This window comes from Panthera leo, chromosome B3, assembly GCF_018350215.1.
Source record: "Panthera leo isolate Ple1 chromosome B3, P.leo_Ple1_pat1.1, whole genome shotgun sequence".
In the NCBI taxonomy this organism is placed as follows: domain Eukaryota; kingdom Metazoa; phylum Chordata; class Mammalia; order Carnivora; family Felidae; genus Panthera; species Panthera leo.
The window spans coordinates 22,067,606-22,087,244 of record NC_056684.1 but is presented as its reverse complement, the minus strand read 5'-3'; the positions used below and the strand labels follow the sequence as shown (position 1 = coordinate 22,087,244).

General features: G+C 42.7%; 1 protein-coding gene across 1 annotated transcript in view; it reads left to right on the top strand.

Moving 5' to 3' along the window:
• The first annotated feature begins 4,316 nt into the window (after nucleotides 1–4,316).
• OTUD7A (OTU deubiquitinase 7A) overlaps nucleotides 4,317–19,639 on the top strand; it is a 374,562-nt gene continuing 359,239 nt past the window's right edge. The window contains exon 1 of the mRNA XM_042941241.1: nucleotides 4,317–4,460. The gene's annotated coding sequence lies outside the window, so the exon portion shown is untranslated. The remainder of the gene's footprint in view (nucleotides 4,461–19,639) is intronic.

The window sequence follows — 19,639 nt, the reverse complement described above, 5'->3', positions numbered from 1 at the left end:
CCATTTTGAATTTATTTTGGTGTATGGTGTAAGGAATATTACTCAGCCATAAAAAATAATGAAATCTTGCCATTTGCAATGACGTGGATGGCACTAGAGAGTATTATGCTAAGTGAAACCAGCCAGAGAAAGACAAATACCATATGATTTCACTCATATGTGGAATTTAAGAAACAAAACAAATGGACATAGGGAGAAAAAAGAAGAGAAAAACCAAGAAACAGACTCTTAACTATAGAGAACAAAGTGATGGTTAACAGGAAAATTGGTTGGGGGATGGGTTAAATAGGTGATGGGGATTAAGGACTGCAACTTGTTTTCATGAGCACCAAGTGTTGTACGTAAGTGATGAATCACTAAACTCTACACATGAAACTAATATTGCACTATATGTTAATTAGCTGGAACTTAAAAAACTTGGGGGATAAAAAAAAAATGAGAGGCAAAACTAGATGCTGACTTTCAACTATAGAGAAGAAAACGATGGTTACCAGATGGGATGTGAGTGGGGCCATGGGTTTAAAAAAAAAAAAAAAAAAAAGGAAAAAATGAAATGAAATGAAATGAAACACAGAAAAACAATAGAGAAAATTAACAAAAACAAAGCTGGTTCTTTTCAAAGGTCATTAAAATTTGTAAAACTGTGCCGGGCTTACCAAGAAAAAAAGACATTGGGCATACTGTAACAATATCAGAAATGAAAGAGGGCTCATCCTTCTTGACTTTATGAACATTAAAAAAAAAAAAAAAAGAATTACAATGAACAAACTTATATCCATAAATTTGAATATCTCAAAGAAATAAACCAATTCCTTGAAAGACACAACTACCAAAATGTATGCAAGAACAAGTAGTAAAACTAAATCAGTCTATTTTATAAAGAAATTGAGGCAATAATTAATGGCCTTCCAAAACGATCACAGCACCCAGATGGTTTCACCAGTGAATTTTACCAAACATTTAAGAAAGAAATTTTACCAATTCTCTACAATCTCTTTCAGAGGTTAGAAGCAGAGGGATCACTTCCTAACTCATTCTATGGGTCTAGCATTACCCAGATATCAAAGCAAGATACAAATTTTACGAGAAAGGAAAACTACAAACCAATATCCCTCATTAACGTGAATACTAAAATCTTCAACAACATATCAGCAAATTGAATCCAGCACTACCTAAAAACCATTATATACCACCACCAAGTAGGATTAATCCCAGGTATGTAAGATTGAATCAACATTCAAACATCAAACAAGTAATCCATCATATCAATAAGCTAAATAAGAAACATAATGTGATCATATCAACAGATGCAGAAAAAGCATCTAACAAAATTCAACACCTATTCATTAAAAAAAGAAAACTTTTGACAAACTAGAAATAGAAACTTCCTCAATTTAATAAAGAATATGCACAAAAAACCTATAGCTAACATACTTAATGGTGAGGAACTGGATGTTTCCCCCTAAAATCAAGAACAAGGCAAGAATATTCTCTTTTATGACTCCTATTCCACACTATACTGGAAGTACTGGCTAGTTAAATAGGACAAGAAAAGAAAAGAAAATCTATACAAATTGGAAAGGAAAAAATAAAACTCTCTCTATTAGTAGATGACAATATTCTATGTACAAAATTCCAAAGAATCATCAAAAATACTCCCGGAGCAAGTATAGCATGGTTACACGATACAAAGTTAATATCCAAGAGCCAACTGCCTTCCTATATTCCAGCAATGAGCAGTTAAAATTAAAAATAATAAACAATATAATTTATAATAACGCCAAAAAACAAAATACTTACATACAACTCGAACAAAATATGTACAGAAATTTTATACAGAAAATTATAAAACATTGCTAAAAAATTCAAAGAAGATCTAAATAAATGTATAGATATTTCATATCCATGGATTGGAGGACCCAATCCTGTTAAGACATAAATTCTTCCAAACTTGATACACAATCAGTGGAATCTCAGTTAAAATCCAAACAAGCTATTTTGTAGGTATCTATAAATTGATACTAAAATATATACGAAAAATCAAAAAAAGCAAGAATAGCCAACATAATACAGAAGAACAAAATGAGAAGAATGACACTACCCAACTTCAAGACTCACTAAAAGGCTATAAAAATCAAGACAGTGTGATGTTATTGGTCAAATAATAGACATATGGATCAGTGCAATAGAATATACCAACACAAACATAGTCAGCTGATCTTTGACAAAGGAGCAAAAGTAATGCAGAAAACAATAGTTTTCTTAACAAATGATGATGGAGCGACTAAATATCCACATGCAATAATAATAATCATCATCATCATCATCTTGACACAGACCTTATACCTTCACAAAAATTAAGTAAAAACAGCTCATACACCTAAATGCAAAATGTAAAATTATAAAACTTCAAGAAGAAAACAGACTTAAATCTATGTGACCTTGCATTTGGTGATGTTTTAAGACAGAATACCAAATGTATGATTTTTCAAAGAAAAAAATGCTGTTAGGGTTTTATTAAAATTAAAAAGTTCTAGTCTGCAAAAGACACTGTTAAGAGAATCAAAAAACAAGGCTCACACTGGCAGAAAATATTTGCATAACACATATCATATAAAGCACTTCTATCCAAAATATACAAAGCACACTTAAAACTCAACAATAAAAAAATAAACAAATAAAAAAACTTAAAGTGGGCAAAAGATGTGAACAGATACCTCCCAAAGAAGATATACAGCTAACGAATAAGCAAATGAAAAGATGCTCAACATTATTTTTACTAGGGGATTGAAAATTAAAATGACACTTAAGTACCTCTCCACAACTATGAAAATGCCACATATGCATATATACACATATATATTTGCTGTAAAAATTATACACATATACGTATCAAATACCGAGCAAGGATGCAGGAAAGTGAAACTCATACACTGCTGGTGGTTATGAAGATGGTATACACACTCTGGAAAACTGTAGCATTACTACAGTGTTGAACGATTTTTCCATTAGCACTCCAAGGTATTTACCCAACTAATTTGAAAACTTTTGTCCATACAAAACTCTGCATGCAACTGTTTGGAGAATATCTATTCACGATTGCCCAAAGCTGGAAATCACCCAAATATCTTTCAATGGATGAATAAACAAAATGTGATACAAATAATGGGATAGCATCCAACAATAAAAAGAACTATTGATATACACAACATGGGTGAATCTCAAAGGCATAATGGTGAATGAATAAAGTCATACTAAAAATGTTGCATATGACAATTCCATATACATAACATTCTCAAAAATGCAACACTACAGCTACGTAGGCTAAACTATGTCAATGGTTTCATGTTAGGGTGTGGCTATAAAAAGGGCAAGAGACAATTCTTGGGTGACGTATCCTAATTGTACCGGTGGCTACAAGAATCTAAACAAGTGTTTTAAACCCCTTCCTCCCAAAAAAGTCAATTTTACTGTATACTAATTCAAAAAGTCAAATAAATCACTAAACATTATTAAACATATACAAAATGTTTAAAACTAAGCAAGTGGTCCTAAAGTAAGAGTAAAGTAACAGTTGTCAAGAAACACAAGAGGATGGTACTAACCTGTAACAGAACGCACTAGTTGGAAGAGAGGGGTCTGATTACATACACCCTGAGAGTGATGTGAGAGTGAACAGAAAGCAGTGGGCAGGCCTTAGTATCAGTGACAGGAACCATTCGAAGTGGTGGCATGAAGTATTAAGAGGAAGGCAAGAAATGGGGAAAGGTCAGAACCCTAGTTTAGGAGGCAAAAGGAGCAACTTCGCATTAGAGTGATGCATTGACCCCCAAGCAGGGCTTGGAAAAGGAGCCGAGACAGGATGGGTGAGAGAAAGTTTGGGAAGAGTGAGCAGGCGGTCAGAAATGAGAAAGGTGGACGCACACACTGGGAGGCCAGGGAAGGCAAAGGCAGGCTATTTAAGTAGCTCTTCCTGCAGTCCCCCAGGTGCCAAGGGGCACCGCAAAAGGCGAGCACATCGGCGAGGAGAAACCGTGCAATACTCCAGGAAGTCTAGCCCGGCGCGGACCGTTTCCGCGAGCACGCGCGCTCGGAGGACGGCGCCGGCGGGGCGGGGGCGGGGAGCGGCGCGCGCTCGTCCACGAGAGGCGGGGGCGGGGCGCGGCAGCGACCGGTGACGTCAGGGCAGGGCGCGCGCCGGCCGGCTGCGGGCGGAGCCGGGAGGCGGGCACTGCGCGCGGCCGCGGGCGGAGCGGAGGGGCGCGAGGGGCGGAGCGGAGCGCAGGAGAAGGCGGGGGAGGAGAGGCCCCCGGGACCGCGAGCGGCAGCTGGGGAGGGGGCCGCGGAGCCGGAGAGCGAGCAAAACAGCTGATCTGATTTTCCCTTAAAGCGAGAGAAAATGGAAGTCGGGTAGCGGCGACTGCGGCGCTGCAGGCTGGCGGAGCGGAGCGGCGCGGCAGGTGAGACGGCGCTGGCCGCGGTGCTGCTGGCGGCGGCGGGGCCGGGGCCGCGGACGAGGCAGGTGCGCTGTTGGAGAGCGGGCGCCGCGTCCCTCCGCGCTTCGCGGAGTGGCAGGTGGGCGCAGGCACAGGGGGCGACCCTGGGGCCAAGGCGCAAAGGCACAGGGGGCGCGGGGGTCGCGGGCACCGCGCAGGGCTCGCGGCGCGCTGCATTGCGGGCTCCGCTCTGGACCCCGCGGGCGCCGGCTCCGGCCCGGCGCTCGTCTCCTAAGCAGGGCGCGGCGCTCCGGCTGGGTCGGGGCCGGCATCTCCTCGGGCCCCCTTAGCTGTCTGCACTGGAACGTGATGACAGGCGTGAGGGGACCGGCCCCTCAGTTCGTGTGGGCGCGCAGGGGGTCCCGCGGCGCCGGCAGACTCCCAGGCACGGTGGGGCCCCAGAGAAGCGCGTGAGGCCGCTAGCCGGGTGCCCGGGCTGTGGCTGCGTGGGCCACCGTGGCCCGGCGCACCGCCCGCTCGCTCGCTTGCTCCTCTGGGTCTGGCTGGACAGCAGGGGAACCGTTAATGCAATTTGGCTCTGAACCCCGGAGGCCTTCCCTAGTATCTTCTCACTGGAGGGGAAAAAAATTGCCTCTGTTGTGCTTTAAGTGCTCCTTTAAATTTGAGAAAATGTCAGTGATGTCATCATTAACAAAAACTTTCCTTCATTGGACACAACCTCTCAAGTGTACCCTCCTCCCGGTGCAGCTATTGCAGCCCTTTGAGAATCTTTGTAATAAAATGGATTTGCTTTTGCTTTCCAAACTCAACAGCATTACAGAAATGAACACGGATTTTATTTTTATTTATTGGCTTGAGAATCAATAGATTTGAGAGTAGCTGAAAGGAAACTTGTTAGATCCTGGTGGATCTGGGAATCGCTTCATCCACACCACAAGCATCCACGGGAAAGTGTCATGCATGATACTTACATGCTTATTGCCTTGCCTTATCTCTGTAAATGAAAGTGAGCTGTGAGATGAAAAATTTTGTAAAAGATATTATATTTGATGTGGCAGATGATGTGTCCAGGAAAAGGTGGACAGTGTGGCCTAAATTTTTATAGGCCTTGATTGCTTCAGGAGAATCTGTAGGTTTTCTTCCTTCAGCACCCCCCCCCGCCCCTCCCCCCATACACCCTCCAGGATAGGTCTGGGAGCAGCCTGCCCTGGGGAAAGGAGTGGCAGCTTCTGTAGGGTCCTCCCTGCCTTTCATTTTCTTACTATAGCAGCTGTGTGTCCCACCAGCCTCCGAGGCCAATTCAGCACCAGGGAGGGTGGAAAGAGTGCAGAGGCTGGAGACCTACCAGCCCAGCACACCAAATTTTGCGGGAATTTCCCCCCTAAATGCAAGCAATAGGCCATTATTCTTGTGTATGTGTGCGCATTCCATTAGTACTGGTTATTGTGGTAACAAAAGTAAGCAAGTTCCCCAGATAGTCTGCATATCTACTTAAGACTATCATATCGAAAGGATATTCAATAAGGGACAAAGTATTGACATTTTTGTATTTAATAATTAATGACTACCCCTAATTGCTTAAAATAAGCATGCCGTAAATTATTAGTGTGATCATATTGGATCTGTAAAGAATTTAATACCATATGCCATGTAAAAGTTTGAGTCTGATCAGGAATGTGAAGCTTTGAAACCCTGGATGGGAGTGAAGGAAATCAGGAAGCAGTGGTTTACTTTAGGGTGATGTTCAGGGTGGCAGTGGAGAGAACCCATTGCTTCATGGAATCTTGCCAGGTGTGGGTCTCAGCCTGGATCTTATATGGCAGGTGTCCCCTTAGGAAGTGACTGCTGAGGACCTTAGCCCTAGTGGAGACTAGCAGTGGAATTGTCAAGAAGCTGAATTGTCTGTTCTCACCTTGTGGAGAAGGGAAGGAGCACCATTCACCGAAGCAAGCAATGTGTCCATGGCCTCTCACCTCTTGGGAGTTGCCAAATGTATTCACAATGGCAAGGCCGGATGAGACAGGAATGTAGCAGAATTGTCTCCTACTTTTAGGTGACTTTGGTCTCACTGCATGTAGCTGCTTTAGAACTTGAGCTCTTTGGTCATAGCTGAGTTTTTCCTATAATTGAAGTATTTCCAGTTATTACGTGGAATAGTATGAACATTTTTTTTTAGGCTCCGAGCTATGAACTCTTTAGAAATTGAGACTGTGAAACCATTCTGTCCACATATCCATTGTTTTTAACCTGTAGACCTGTGAAAATATTTATCATAATGTTTTTTTTATGTAACTCACCACAGTATTTTAAAAATACAAATGTGTTTCCAACAATCATTAAGTATATGTCACTTATTTCTTAAAACATTTCAAAATCAAGCACTTTAAAGCCTTTTCATCTCATTTGTATGCTTAGAGTATCATGTGTTCTGTTTCTAAGAAGCCAAAATTGCCTTGCTTTTCTTTTTGCTCCCTTTGGATCTTAAGGTCATTTACTCCTGTCTTAGGCCCACAGAATAAAGGCTGAGTCAGCTCCTGCAGGACCAGCAGGGGGCGTGCTAAATGCAGGTTGGCAAACCTCTACCTGAGCTACCTTGGGAGAGGATCTGGGATGACCAGGTTGGGGGTGTGTGTGGGTGTGTGCATGTGAGTGTGCGCCTGTGTACACCGGCACTCCGTGTGCCTGTAGCCTAAGGGATGGAAATTAAAGGAAGGATGGGCAAATTACTTGAATAGCCAGAATTTGTGGCCTTCCAAAACACAGGCCTCCCTCAAAGAGGCAGAGAGATTGCTTTAACTTTAAGTGCTTCTGATCTTTGGAGAGTGGCAGTTGGTTCTAGTCTGAAGATTCAGTGCCTTTTCAGACCGCAGAAGGGAGAGTGTTGGCTTGGGGAGGATCTGCTGGCCTCCTAGAACTGCTGGCCTGCATCATGGTCCTGGTGAGCACGTTAGTGCCAGCCAGGAGAGCAGGTGGAAATGCCACCAACTCCCTGTAAAGTTTCCTATTGGGTTTGACTCCTATTGACATAAACCCTAGGACCCTGTGTCTGTGGCACTTCCCGAAGGCTTTATTTACCTGCCTTACCAGGGTTATTGGCCTCAGGATTTCTATTATGGAATAAAGCAAATGTTTATTCACTGTACATTTTTTTTCTCATAGAAAATGGAAACAGAAGAGGCAACTGTGCTTTTTCCTTAAATGTGCTTAATCTAACTTTAAGCATGTGCAGGTTTTTCATCAGCAAGTTCCCTGGGAGGCTTTTCCTTGGAGGAGCTGAGCTGCTGCGTGTATGGTCATCTTGCTCAGCTGGGATGGGTGTTTCCCAGGGCTTTTGTGATCACTGCAGTGTGTAGAGTGATACTGAGAACCAAAGAATCTTCTCTCTTCCCCAGTTCCTCCTGGAGCCCACATGCAAAAGGGAAACAATAATGCCTTGAAGGGAATAGACTTTCTACTAGAGAACTATCCAAATGCTATGACGGATATTTATTTATACATTTTGTTCTATCAAAAATGCATGTTAAACTGAATTATTGATTTCAAAGGGGCAAATGAGAATAATTTGTTTTTCAGCTTTGTGCTGAACCATGCTCTTTGCTTGGAGCTCTCTAAATGGCTACAGGGGGATGTGCCCCTAGATAAAATAACAGGTTGACACCTCATCCCTTTAGAAGAAGTCCATCCCTGAGGATGACCACAGAACATCCTACTCAAAGAGAACTCTGAGATCCACAGGCATTTAAGTGGAAATAAAACATGCTGGTTTCTATTGGTAATAAAGCTAATTTGAAAATATTTTATCTCTGAAAGTTGGAGGTAGAGTTTTATTTGCCCTTGATTAGTCTGCTGTCTCCCAGATAGTCTTTATGTCTAACCAGAATAAGATGGCCTTAACACAGATGAGAGAGAGTAGGCAAGGTGGGAGCCACTTTCGCCGCACTTTGGGGATAGAGTTCTTTATTGTTCATGGTGATAGACTGGAAAAGTGGGTTGAAAATAAGTCTTTAAATTCTGAAATTGAGAGATAGGCTGGACGCAGCGTTTTTACCTGCCTGTGTTGCGGCGCTGTGTTTAGCTGGTTGGTTTGTGCGTTATATCTCTTGACCAGAAAGTGGGGTGGAAGGATAAAAACCCTTCATTTACTCCCACATCAGCCACAGCTGACCACCCTGGACAAGGCACAGCATGGTCATGCTCTAGAATCCTTATGGAAAAAGGAGAGAGCTATCCTCATGTCTCCAACACCTTATCTAGTAAAATCACTTTCTTGCATGAAACCCCAGTCCTTGCTATTATAGATTTGCACTGCCCACCAATGCGTATTCTGAGAAGTCAAATGCACATTGATGCTGATGCAAATTCTAAATTCATCTCCCTTGGTTTCAGCAGTAAGTCTAAAGTAAACTCATTTTCTAGGTTTGAATGATTTTGAGTCTCCTTCCAGGGAAATATTTTCTATTTAAACTCAGTTTACTCTTACATAGTTTTCCTTATAAATATAATGGAAATTTGATGTCTGGATGAATATGTATGAGTAGGATGTGGTATTAATATTGGTATTTATATTTATGAAATGTAAAATGAGACCTTTGCAATTAATTTCCTTTTCTGTACCATGTTTCATTCAATTGTTTTATTAAGTTACTGCAGTTTCACATGGCACTAATGATTGGTGTGAATAAACCACCTACCCAACCCTTGGTGAGATTAGATTAAGTTTCTTAGTTATAAGACAACAGCTTGGGAGTTGGACCCAGAGAAGGCAGACGTTTTGAGCTGGAGCAAATACCTCAGGTCCTGTCCCTGCCAGGTTGAGCCTTACTGCCTCTGAGAAGACCTTGATCTACTGCCCTTGGGCTGACACATCCATGATTTACCTCAGTCATCTCTGTGCTTCCATTTTAGGAATTGTCCATCACATGGGGCTCTCCTGGTTCTTAAAGTAAGCTCAGGGTTGGCTTGCATGTTGAGGAAGTGACTACACAATGCCCCATGTCCTGGACATGATGTGCCCCTTGTTTTGCAACCCACCCCCAACCCCAAGCTGAATTGTACCCTTTTATCTTGGAGATCCAGAGGCCATGGTGATCATCCATTTCCCTACAGTTTCTCTAGTGATGATTTGAAGTTTGGAAAGAAATGTATATTATTAAAGTATTGAGAATTCATCTGCATGTGTAATATTTCATACCTTTTAAAAAAGGTCTTCCCACTTTCAAGGTGTACATAGTTAACTTTCTCTTTTTAAAATATATGAATTGGATTTTTTTTGCCAGTATTTTAAATTACATCATGCTGACTCTTGAAGGAATCACCTATGAGCAATAAAAATAAGTGGGACAAGTTGCCAACTCTGACTTGGACAGGGTGACCAGCTGTGTGACCTTGGGCACAGCCCTAGGCCGCCCCCTAGGAGAGAATATCTGCTCTGCTCCTTCTACAGGCTTTAGGTCAGGAGCAGGTGGGAGTGTATGCAATGAGTTCTTAAATCCTAAGGAGCCATCAGTTGTTCCAATAAAAGGAATCGGAGATGGAGTATGTCTGTCTCAGTCATTACTAGCCCAGTTTCTCTCTCTTGTTGGTTGATGGATTTACAATTTGTACTTGTAATTCAAGGCATTGCTTGGTTGAATTTGCTTTGTGTTTTTTGTAGAGGAAGAAGGAGGCCTCAGTAAGGATAGATAGCTTCCTATGACTTAGTGATTTTTACAGCTTATCTACAATTGTGATCCAGCTCTGTTAAAAATACTAAAGGGAATTCCTCTAAATCCAAATAAATCACAAACTTCCTCCAAATTGGGCTGTGTCTCCTATATCTTGGGTGTTGCTGAGCCCCCAAGGGCTCATTGGATGATTATAAAACACATTTTCTTACTCTTGGAATTGATGAAAGATTAGTCACTTGCATGAACAATTTGGGGATGGGGGAAAGGAAAGAGAAAAGCATTCCCAAGGTGGAGTTCTGCCAGTCAGTGTCAGTGAGGGGAACTGACTGTGACCTGAGATCCTGACAGCTAGTCCTGGCATTTACCCCTGTCGGGAGTGTGTGGCCAGATCAGTGTCTATACCACTCTCCCCACCCTGAACACGCTCCCTTGTAAGACCTGCTGGCACTCTCAGAACAAATCTTTGGGCCCTGAGACCATGGAGTATCCCTTGTCTTTGGCATTGACAGTGGCAAAGAAGGGTACAGAGGTTTCTGTGCCATGTCAGGGATGATGCAGTCCCACGTGGAAGGAAGTGGCTCCTTCACAAGCCCTGTCATTTATTAGGTTGAGTTAAAGCTCTGTGGCTATTTAACTTGGCACCATGGATGTGCAATTATTGGTAGGCAAATTAAAATGCCAAACTGGACCTTTGGAGAATCTGTGGCATGGAAATGCAAGGATGGGTTGCAGTTCACATACACTTGACTCTTCTGTTTGTAATGTCTATCTTGTCTGAGGTGCTAATTGGGAACTAAGTCCTGAGTCCTACTTGGTTGGAGGTGGCCAGTTGACTCGGGGTTGTCAGGTGTGGCATGTATTGTCAGCCTGGGCATCTCCTCAGGGTCATCTGCCTGCAACTGGATGAGGTAGACAGGGTTTCCTTAGATTTCTTCTACCAAGAGTGACTTATCCCTAGGGGGTTGGGAAATGGGAAAAACAGGGGAAAGGGATTAAGAGGCACATACTTCCACTTAGAAAATAAATAAGTCATGGAGATGGAGAGCACAGCATAGGGAACATAGTCAATAATATTCTAATAACATTGTATGGTGGCAGATGGTGGCTACACTCACCGTGGTGAGCACTGAGTAATGTATACAACTGTCAAATCACTATGTTGTACATCTGAAACTAATATAGCATTGCATGCCAACTATACTTCAATAATAAAATAAAAACGAATTGACTTATCCTGTGAACAGTCTGGCAGGCAGTGTATTCAGAAATGCATCATCACAAAGGGCATTTAAAGCTTCAGGACCCACCTTGGGAAGGATTGATATGGAGGATCATTTAGGGTTTAAATGCTTAACATTTAGGGTTTATTAGTAGAAGATTAGTGTATAGTTGCATTTAAATTAGATTCTTTCCATTCCCACAGAGTGACTGGAGGGCCAGGCTACAAACGTGGACATGAGTGAGTGTCTGTGCGTGGCCTGCCACCTGCCATGGTGAAGGATGGGTCTGGCCTGCTAGGGAGAAAATTCCCAGCCCAGAGTTGGCCTCCTTCTTGCTTTATCCCCCACTCTGGGCACCTTCCTTAGGTCTTAATTTCACTTGTAAAATGAAGAAATCTAGCTGCCTGACCTCTGATATCACATTAACTCTATGATTCTGTGCAAAATAACTGCCTAGTTCTAAGTGCTGACTAATCAAGGCCAAGAAAACCCTACTCATTGTTCTGCTAGAACAGATAGGAAAACTGGGATGTCTCTTTGAAACATATGTATCCATTTCTCAGGTGGAGGAGAATTTTAACAAGTGTGTATGTTTTAGAAATGAGTTGTGTGGACAATATTCCTCCTTCTGACCAACAAGTTCATGGAGGAAAGGGTTGTGCATTAGCCCTTATTACATCTCTGAGGTACCTTGTTCAGAATAGGCTCTCAACTCGTGTTTGTTAAATGCATTTAATAGTCCTGTGGGATTAAAATTAGACATTTAATTATTCTTTCTAGAACTGCTTAGCTCCCATGAGTTCAAAAGTATTGTAGTTGAGAATGTGGCTTATGTAAAATTTGAAACCTTTTCCAACGTTAGCTCCCAGTTTGGTAGTATGCAAAATAAACAAAACCCAGATTATTTACTGATTCTCTGTAATGGGACCTGCTTGTCATTCAGCAGACGGTACATTCTGAGAAGAGTTATAATTTCATATTTTCCATTATATATATCACATATACTATATGCAGTCTTAGGGAATATTAGCTACATCTGTTTGATAAGACAAATTATTATACTCTAGAGTTTTAAAAAATATCCTCCAGACCTCGCTTTTCCCTGCCTGGGGTTGCAAAGGAGTTGAGAAAAATGAAGTGTTCTATGCCATCCATGCTGCAGAGCAAGGGGCTTGGAACTTCAGGGCTAACTCCTTCTTTGGGCCTCCCTCCACATCCTGAAGACTCGGGGCTAGTGACTGTGCTGTCCACTCCTGTTCCCTGCCCTCTTGCTACCTGCCTATGCCTCCTTGATGAGCTCATCCCCCTGCTCTAAAGGGTCCCCATGGAGCTGCCAGGACCCTCCGACCTCAACTGTCTGCTGATGAGCAAGATTCCTTATCACCTGCCTTAATGTTATTTCAGTTCTTCAAGAGAATAAGATTGACCCGACTGGCAGTAACAGAACACAGCCATGAGACTGTGATGTTCAGGTCTGTCCCCAAGGTATTGAGAGAGAAACGACATTTCTGGATAAACTACTGCTGGGAAATTTTCCTTTTAAGTAATTAGCCTTTTCTGTCATTGTCCCCTTTTAGTGTCTTTCTCCTGCAAAAGTTGCCCAAGAAGGAATTGAACCACTGTATCCATGATGACAAAGTGAGGGCTCATAGTTAAATGTTGCCATCTCAGCAGAAAGGCCCTTTATCAGAATGGGAAGTCTGTGGCCCTTCCTCCCTGTCCCAAACTCTGGGTGCACTTGTCAGGCACTCTGGAGCTCAGGTGTGGTACCCTGGAGGACGTTAAGGATAGGCATTACTAAGGAAGGGAATACAGTCTACTATTAACCCTCTGTGGTACAGGAATGCCCAGGGTACCAGACAAGGGAAAGTCAAGTGTTTAAGGTGTGGCTGCGCAGCCTGGAATCAAATCCACACCTCCAGACCCCAAAGTGTGTGCTGTCCATGTCACACTCTTCCTAAGAGGGAGGAGGGGAGGTAGGCACATTTTCTTATTAGGAGGGCATGTTGGCCACCTGCTCCCTGGTGTGATGGGACAATTCACACAGCTGCCAAGCCTGCTATAGGGAACCCCTAGGTTCCCAATGGCCCTACCCATCAGTTCTTCATGTTGCCCAGGAAGCAGGGAGTGACCTTTTGCCCTAGATTCCTGGTGGCATTCCATAACCAACAGGGAAGGACCTGAGAAAGCACCTCTGGAATGGACACCTGACTGCTCCAGGGGAACTCCATCAAGGGCCTGGGGTGCAGACCTGGGCTAAGCATGGGTGACAGAAGGAAAACTGGGACCCTGCACCATCTTTGGGCAGCTACCAGGGTGATGGGGAGGCCACACGTGAAGGCACCCCTTTGGAAGAGTACAGGCATGGGCCACGTAGCTCCACAGCTAAGGCACGTTCTCCGGGAGCCAGAGCCCTTCAGACCCAGCTTTAGTTTCTTCATCTGCACCATAGGCTGTACTCTGTAAGTTGTGTAAGACTGTACAAACAGAAGAAGTGTTTTTTTTTTTTAATGTTGCTGTTGTGATCACATGACTCTCAGTGGCTCATAGAGAATGTCCCTCAGATTTTGCTGCTGGATCTGCTAGACTTGTGGACCGAAGGTAGGTTGCAGGTCATTTCTCCAGGGATCAGAAATGTGTGAGGCTGCCACCCCATTCTGAGGTCGTCCCATACCCTTCCAATGGATTACTGTTTTCCCCAAATCCCTGGGCTAATGAAACTTGAGGAGCCTGTTTCTTACCCCTCTGCTCACCCTGAGTGTTTGCACGCACTGGGCCCAGGCCAGCCCCATGAGTGTCAGTCAGATGGATCCCCATGCTCAGGGCACTGAGCAGAGTGGGTCTATGTTAGCCCCTGCCCGGACTGCTCAATGGCCTTGCACTTGCTCTCTCCAGCTACTCCTGTGGGATTCTGCATCTTCAGCATGCTCTACTTTCATGAGTGCCCACAGGGGAGGATGTGGGCATCCGAATGTCCCGAGAGGAGCCCCTGAGTGCCCAGGCTGGCTTGGGTGAGACAACTCAAGCCCTGGGGGCCCCTGGGGGCCTGAGTCTAGGAGAGGCTGTGCTTTGGGCCTGGACACACTGGGTTCTATATTTGTTGGTGCTGCCCCCTGCAATGAGTCTCCAGCTGAGTCAGGTCCTCTCCCAGCCTCAGGGTCCCCACAGGTGACACTTGCCTCACAAGTGATGGCAGGTCCCAGAAACCTGTTGGCTCCCTATGGCTCCTCCCCTAACCCCTCTTCCATCAAGACTGAACCTAAGCCAACTGTGCATTAATTCCTTTCCAGTGGAGTTGGGGAGAGGCCAGTCCCCTCGCTGGGGATCTTGGGGACCTTAGTGAGGGTTCTTACTACCCTGATCCTCTGTGTCCTCATCTTGGAATGACAATGAGTTGGGATACTTCACGGGGTTGTTGCAAGGACTACAGAGGCCAGATGTCAGGTGCTTGCTGTCAACTGTTAGAGGTCCTCTGGGAAAGGGAGGGGGGCTTGTCCAGGAGTTCTGGAGAAGTCTGGCAAGCACCTTCATGAGCTCACAGGTGGCTGTAGACAGAAAATATCCTGGAGCCAGAGAGGGATCTAGGCCTTTTGGGCACACATCAAAATTCACTCATGTGCTTTCCTGTTAGGTAGTGCACCAAAGAATCATTCAAACCTTTGTTCAGTGTGCATCACTGATATTAATTTTTAAACAGACTATTGATGAACTTCGTTAATATGGGGGGGGAGGAGGGCAAGTTAAGAAGGCAGCCCTGAGTGAGCTCCACTTTGCTCTTGGTGTTTTGAGCATCACCATCTGTTTTGGGGAAACTTATAAAACATGTTCCTTAAGAAATACTGAAATCTAAAAATAAATAAATAAATAAATAAATAAATAAATAAATAAATAAATAAATAAATAAATAAATAAAAATAAAAAAAGAAATACTGAAATCTAGAAAGATAAAACTAATACAGAACTTCCCTGATCTGCCCCCAGCATCACCATGCTTCCTGGACATACAGAGAGGTAGAGATCTGGGTATTATGCCATAAAAATGGGCCCATACTATTTTTGTTCTTTTATTTTTCCTTATTCAATCCTTTTCTTTTTTAATGAAAAATCTGGTATTTGCACAAGTTAAAAGAATTCAAACAAAAGAAGAATATGTAGTAAAATGTGTCATTTTCTAGTCCCAGACCCCAATCTCTCTCTCAGGAGGCACCAATGTTAATTACTCCTGTGTATCCTTCTAGAAATATTCTGTAAATATCTAAGTACATGAACATCTTTTTTTATATGTATATTTAAACACATAGGAGCATACAGTACCCATTGTTCTCCATTCTCCTTTTGATCATGTTGGAGATTATTACATTTGTAGTCTATAAATATATGATATTTAAAAAGCACTCATTTAAATTTATTTTTGTTTAATAATGAAGGATATACTGAATTTAAGCCAAATATCTTATTTCTTACAGTATGAAATTTCCTAAAACATCTCTTTCCCATTTTGGGTAGGTCAGCCTATGATTACCGACGTATCCCCAGATTATTCATTGGCCATCCCAGGTAGTCATTCCAGTAGGAGGGTCCACCCTCCGTTCATTCAGTACATGCCATATGGGGGGAAGAAGATGATGTGGATTTGGGGAGCAGCTATAGCCTCATTCAGTTCCTATAAAGTTATGGAAAACTGGAATACAGGTTTGCTAGCCACCTTGTGTTTAATTTTTGTGTGTGTGTGTGTGTGCGTTTACTTTTTTTTTTAAATTTTCTTTCTTATTTTTTTAAAATTTACATCCAAATTAGTTAGCATATAGTGCAGCAATGATTTCAGGAGTAGACTCCTTAGTGCCCCTTACCCCTTTAGCCCATCCCCCTCCCACAGCCCCTCTAGTAACCCTCAGTTTGTTCTCCATATTTATGAGTCTCTTATGTTTTGTCTCCCTCCCTGTTTTTATATGATTTTTGTTTCCCTTCTGTTATGTTCATCTCTTTTGTCTCTTAACGTCCTCATATGAGTGAAGTCATATGAGTTTTGTCTTTCTCTGACTAATTTCACATAGCATAATACCCTCCAGTTCCATCCACATAGTTGCAAATGGCAAGATTTCATTCTTTTTGATTGCCAAGTAATACTCCATTGTGTATGTATGTATGTATGTATCTGTGTATATACATATACATATATATATGTAGATATATGTAGATATATACCTACATATATGTATAGATAGATAGATAGATAGATACCACATCTTCTTTATCTATTCATCCATTGATGGACATTTGGGCTCTTTCCATACTTAGGCTATTGTTTATAGTACTGCAGGTGTGCTGTTTAATTTTTTTAATGTTTTTATTTATTTTGAGAGAGAGAGAGCATGTGAGCAGGGAAGGGGCAGAGAGAGAGGGGGAGAGAGAATCCCAAGCAGGCTCCTCGCATCAGCACTGGACTTGACATGAGGCTCGAACCCACTAACCACGACATCATGACCTAAGCAGAAATCAAGAGTTGGATGCTTAACTGACTGAGCCACCCAGATGCCCCAGCTACCTTGTGTTTAGATTTGGTATCAACTCCCTGCTGCTTTGTAAGATGACTAAATTGCATGGCCACACTTCCTTCAGACCTCTCCCAACCCCTCTTCCCCTACCTAGTTTATGCTAGGATTCCTGACATTGCCAAGACGCACACCATTTGCCCTCTCCTAGGTAACCTTAGTTTGCACAGGTCCTTGGTCTTAGTGCAATATTTAAATGTATTCTAGGATCACACAGTATCAGTGCTTTTATCAGTAATTCTAGAGGAATTCTCAAGGGCTTTCTTTTCATTCCTCTTTCAATTATCTGAAGTTCATTATAGAGTTTGTTTTGATCCCCTGTTCCCTTCCCACATGGCTCATGACACCCACCTGCAGAATTCTTGCAAGTCTCAAAATATCTCTTGAAAATGAAAAAAAAAGTGCTCTTGAATATATATGTGAATATAAAATTCTTGAGTCACACTAGTCCTCTAAAACTATATAGAAATATTTCTTCTGTCCTTTAGCACTGAGCATTATTGTGGAGAAATTTGAACTCAGTCTGTTTTTGGCCTAGTTGTTCGTATGATTCTTTTAGTTTAGTAATTTCACCAGGCTGTTTCTGGATGCTGATCTTGCTGCATCACTTTCTGTTAAACAAACACAGTATACCCCTTCATTAACAGAGACGAGACACTTTATTTCAGAGGTTTTATTTTATTCTATCATTGACCTTTTTCTGTTAATAATTCAAAAATGTTAATTATATAAGTACTATTTCTTCTGTGTCCTGTCATCTCTTTAATTAACTTGATATTTCATATGCTTTCCCATTTCATTTGCTTGTCTCTTTGGTTGATTGTTTTCATTCTTTTATTCAATTGGTTCTAGTGTGGTTTGCATCCATACCCCATTTATCTTATTTTTTATTTCTCCATTTTTCCCCCAAGCTCTCCTTCTCTTTCTGTCGTTGATTTTTAAAATCTTTTAGGAGAGTGTGGTAGGTAGGATAATGGTTCATCAAAGATGTTGATATTCTCCTGATCCCCAGAATTTGTGAATGTGTCACTTTACATAGAAGAGGAGACTTGGAATTGAGAAAAAAGAGGGGCGCCTGGTGGCTCAGTCAGTTACGTGTCCAACTTCAGCTCAGGTCATAATCTCGTGGTTCATGAGTTCTAACCCTGCATCAGGCTCTGCACTGGCAGTGTGGAGCCTGCTTGGGTTTCTGTCTCCCTCTTCCTCTCTCTCTCTCTCTCTCTCTCTCTCTCTGCCCCTTCCCCACTTGTGTGCTCTCTCTTTCACTTGCTTGCTCTCTCTCTCAACATAAAAATTAAAACAAAATCTTAAAAAAATAAGGAATTGGGACAAAAGAAAGGTATGGAATTAATGTTGCTAATCAGACTTTATCCTGGATTACTGGGAGGGCCCAGTGTAATTTTGAAGGGTCCTTAAATGTGGACAAAGGAGAGCCAGAGAGGTATCATTGTGAGAAAGACTTGTCCTGATGTTGTTTTAGGCAAGGGGTGGCCTCTAGATGCTGAAAAAGGCAAGGAAAAAAGTTATTACTGTGGTAGGCACAATAGGGACTCCCCCCACAAAGATGTTCACGTGCTAGTCCCAGAACTTGTGAATATGTTGTTTCATGTGGCAGAAGGGACCTTGCCAGTATGATTAAGTCTTGAGATGGGGATTTTATGCTGAATTATCCAGGTGGGCCTGCTGTAATTTCAAGAAAGGAAGGGGGGTGGTCAGAATCAGAGAAGAGATGTAAGGATGGCAACAGAGGTTGGATGATGCAGTTCCTGGAAGGGGACCACAGGCCAAAGAATGGGTCTCTCGAAACTTGAAAATACAGGGAGCAGATTCTCCCCTAGAGCCTCCTGAAGGCAGCTTTGCAATACCTTGATTTTAGCCCAGTGAGACCCATTTCAGACGTCTGATCTCTAGTACTGTAAGACATTTCTGTTGTTTTAAGCCACCATGTTTGTAGTGATTTTCTGATAGCAGTAATAGGAAACTAACAGAGACTAAGGGGGATATTTTGCTGAAAAGACTCTTCACCTATTTCCTTATGAATATTTCCTCACCCATCTCCATCTGCTCATTCTTCTCTCCCTCCTTTTCCATCCACGTTTCTGTGCCCGATTCCTGTACTGGTTACTTTGTGATTTTAGTCATTTTTTTTAATATGGTGGGTTATTTGTTGAAGAATGGAGGTGGGGGTAATGCTGGGGCAGGTGTACATTCAATCCAAGTTTGTGGCCTGGAATACACTTTCTCCAGATGTATTTTCTTTGCCCAGTAGGGTTGTGTTCCCTAGATTTTCATGGTTAAATCGGGTGTGGCCCCAAGCAGACCTTTTGTGTTCCTGTCTCATATCTGCTGCCTTCTTTTCTTTCTGTATGAAGCCAGATTCACAGGTGGAGGTTTACTCAGTGTCTCTGTTCCCACGTCCGTAAGATCTTTCATGACTAGCCACATCAATGCCGACCACTTTTCCCAGAGGAGTCTGACTCCCCCCCAGGGGTCAGCAGGTAGGCACTGGCTTGCTGTGTCCATTCCTGACCACATGGGTTCTGGAACACTTGGTGGTTTGCGCTTTGTGCTTGTGTCTGTCTCTGATTCACTGAGGGTAGAATATGTTTCTCTTTATAGTTCTTACTCTGCCTTTCCATTGTTTTGGGGGCTTTCAAAGAAAGTATGGAGAAGTAAACCCTTCAGGAGAAGCTTCTGTCTCATCACACCATGGTTGTGTGGATGCTGAGGGATTTTGCTTATAA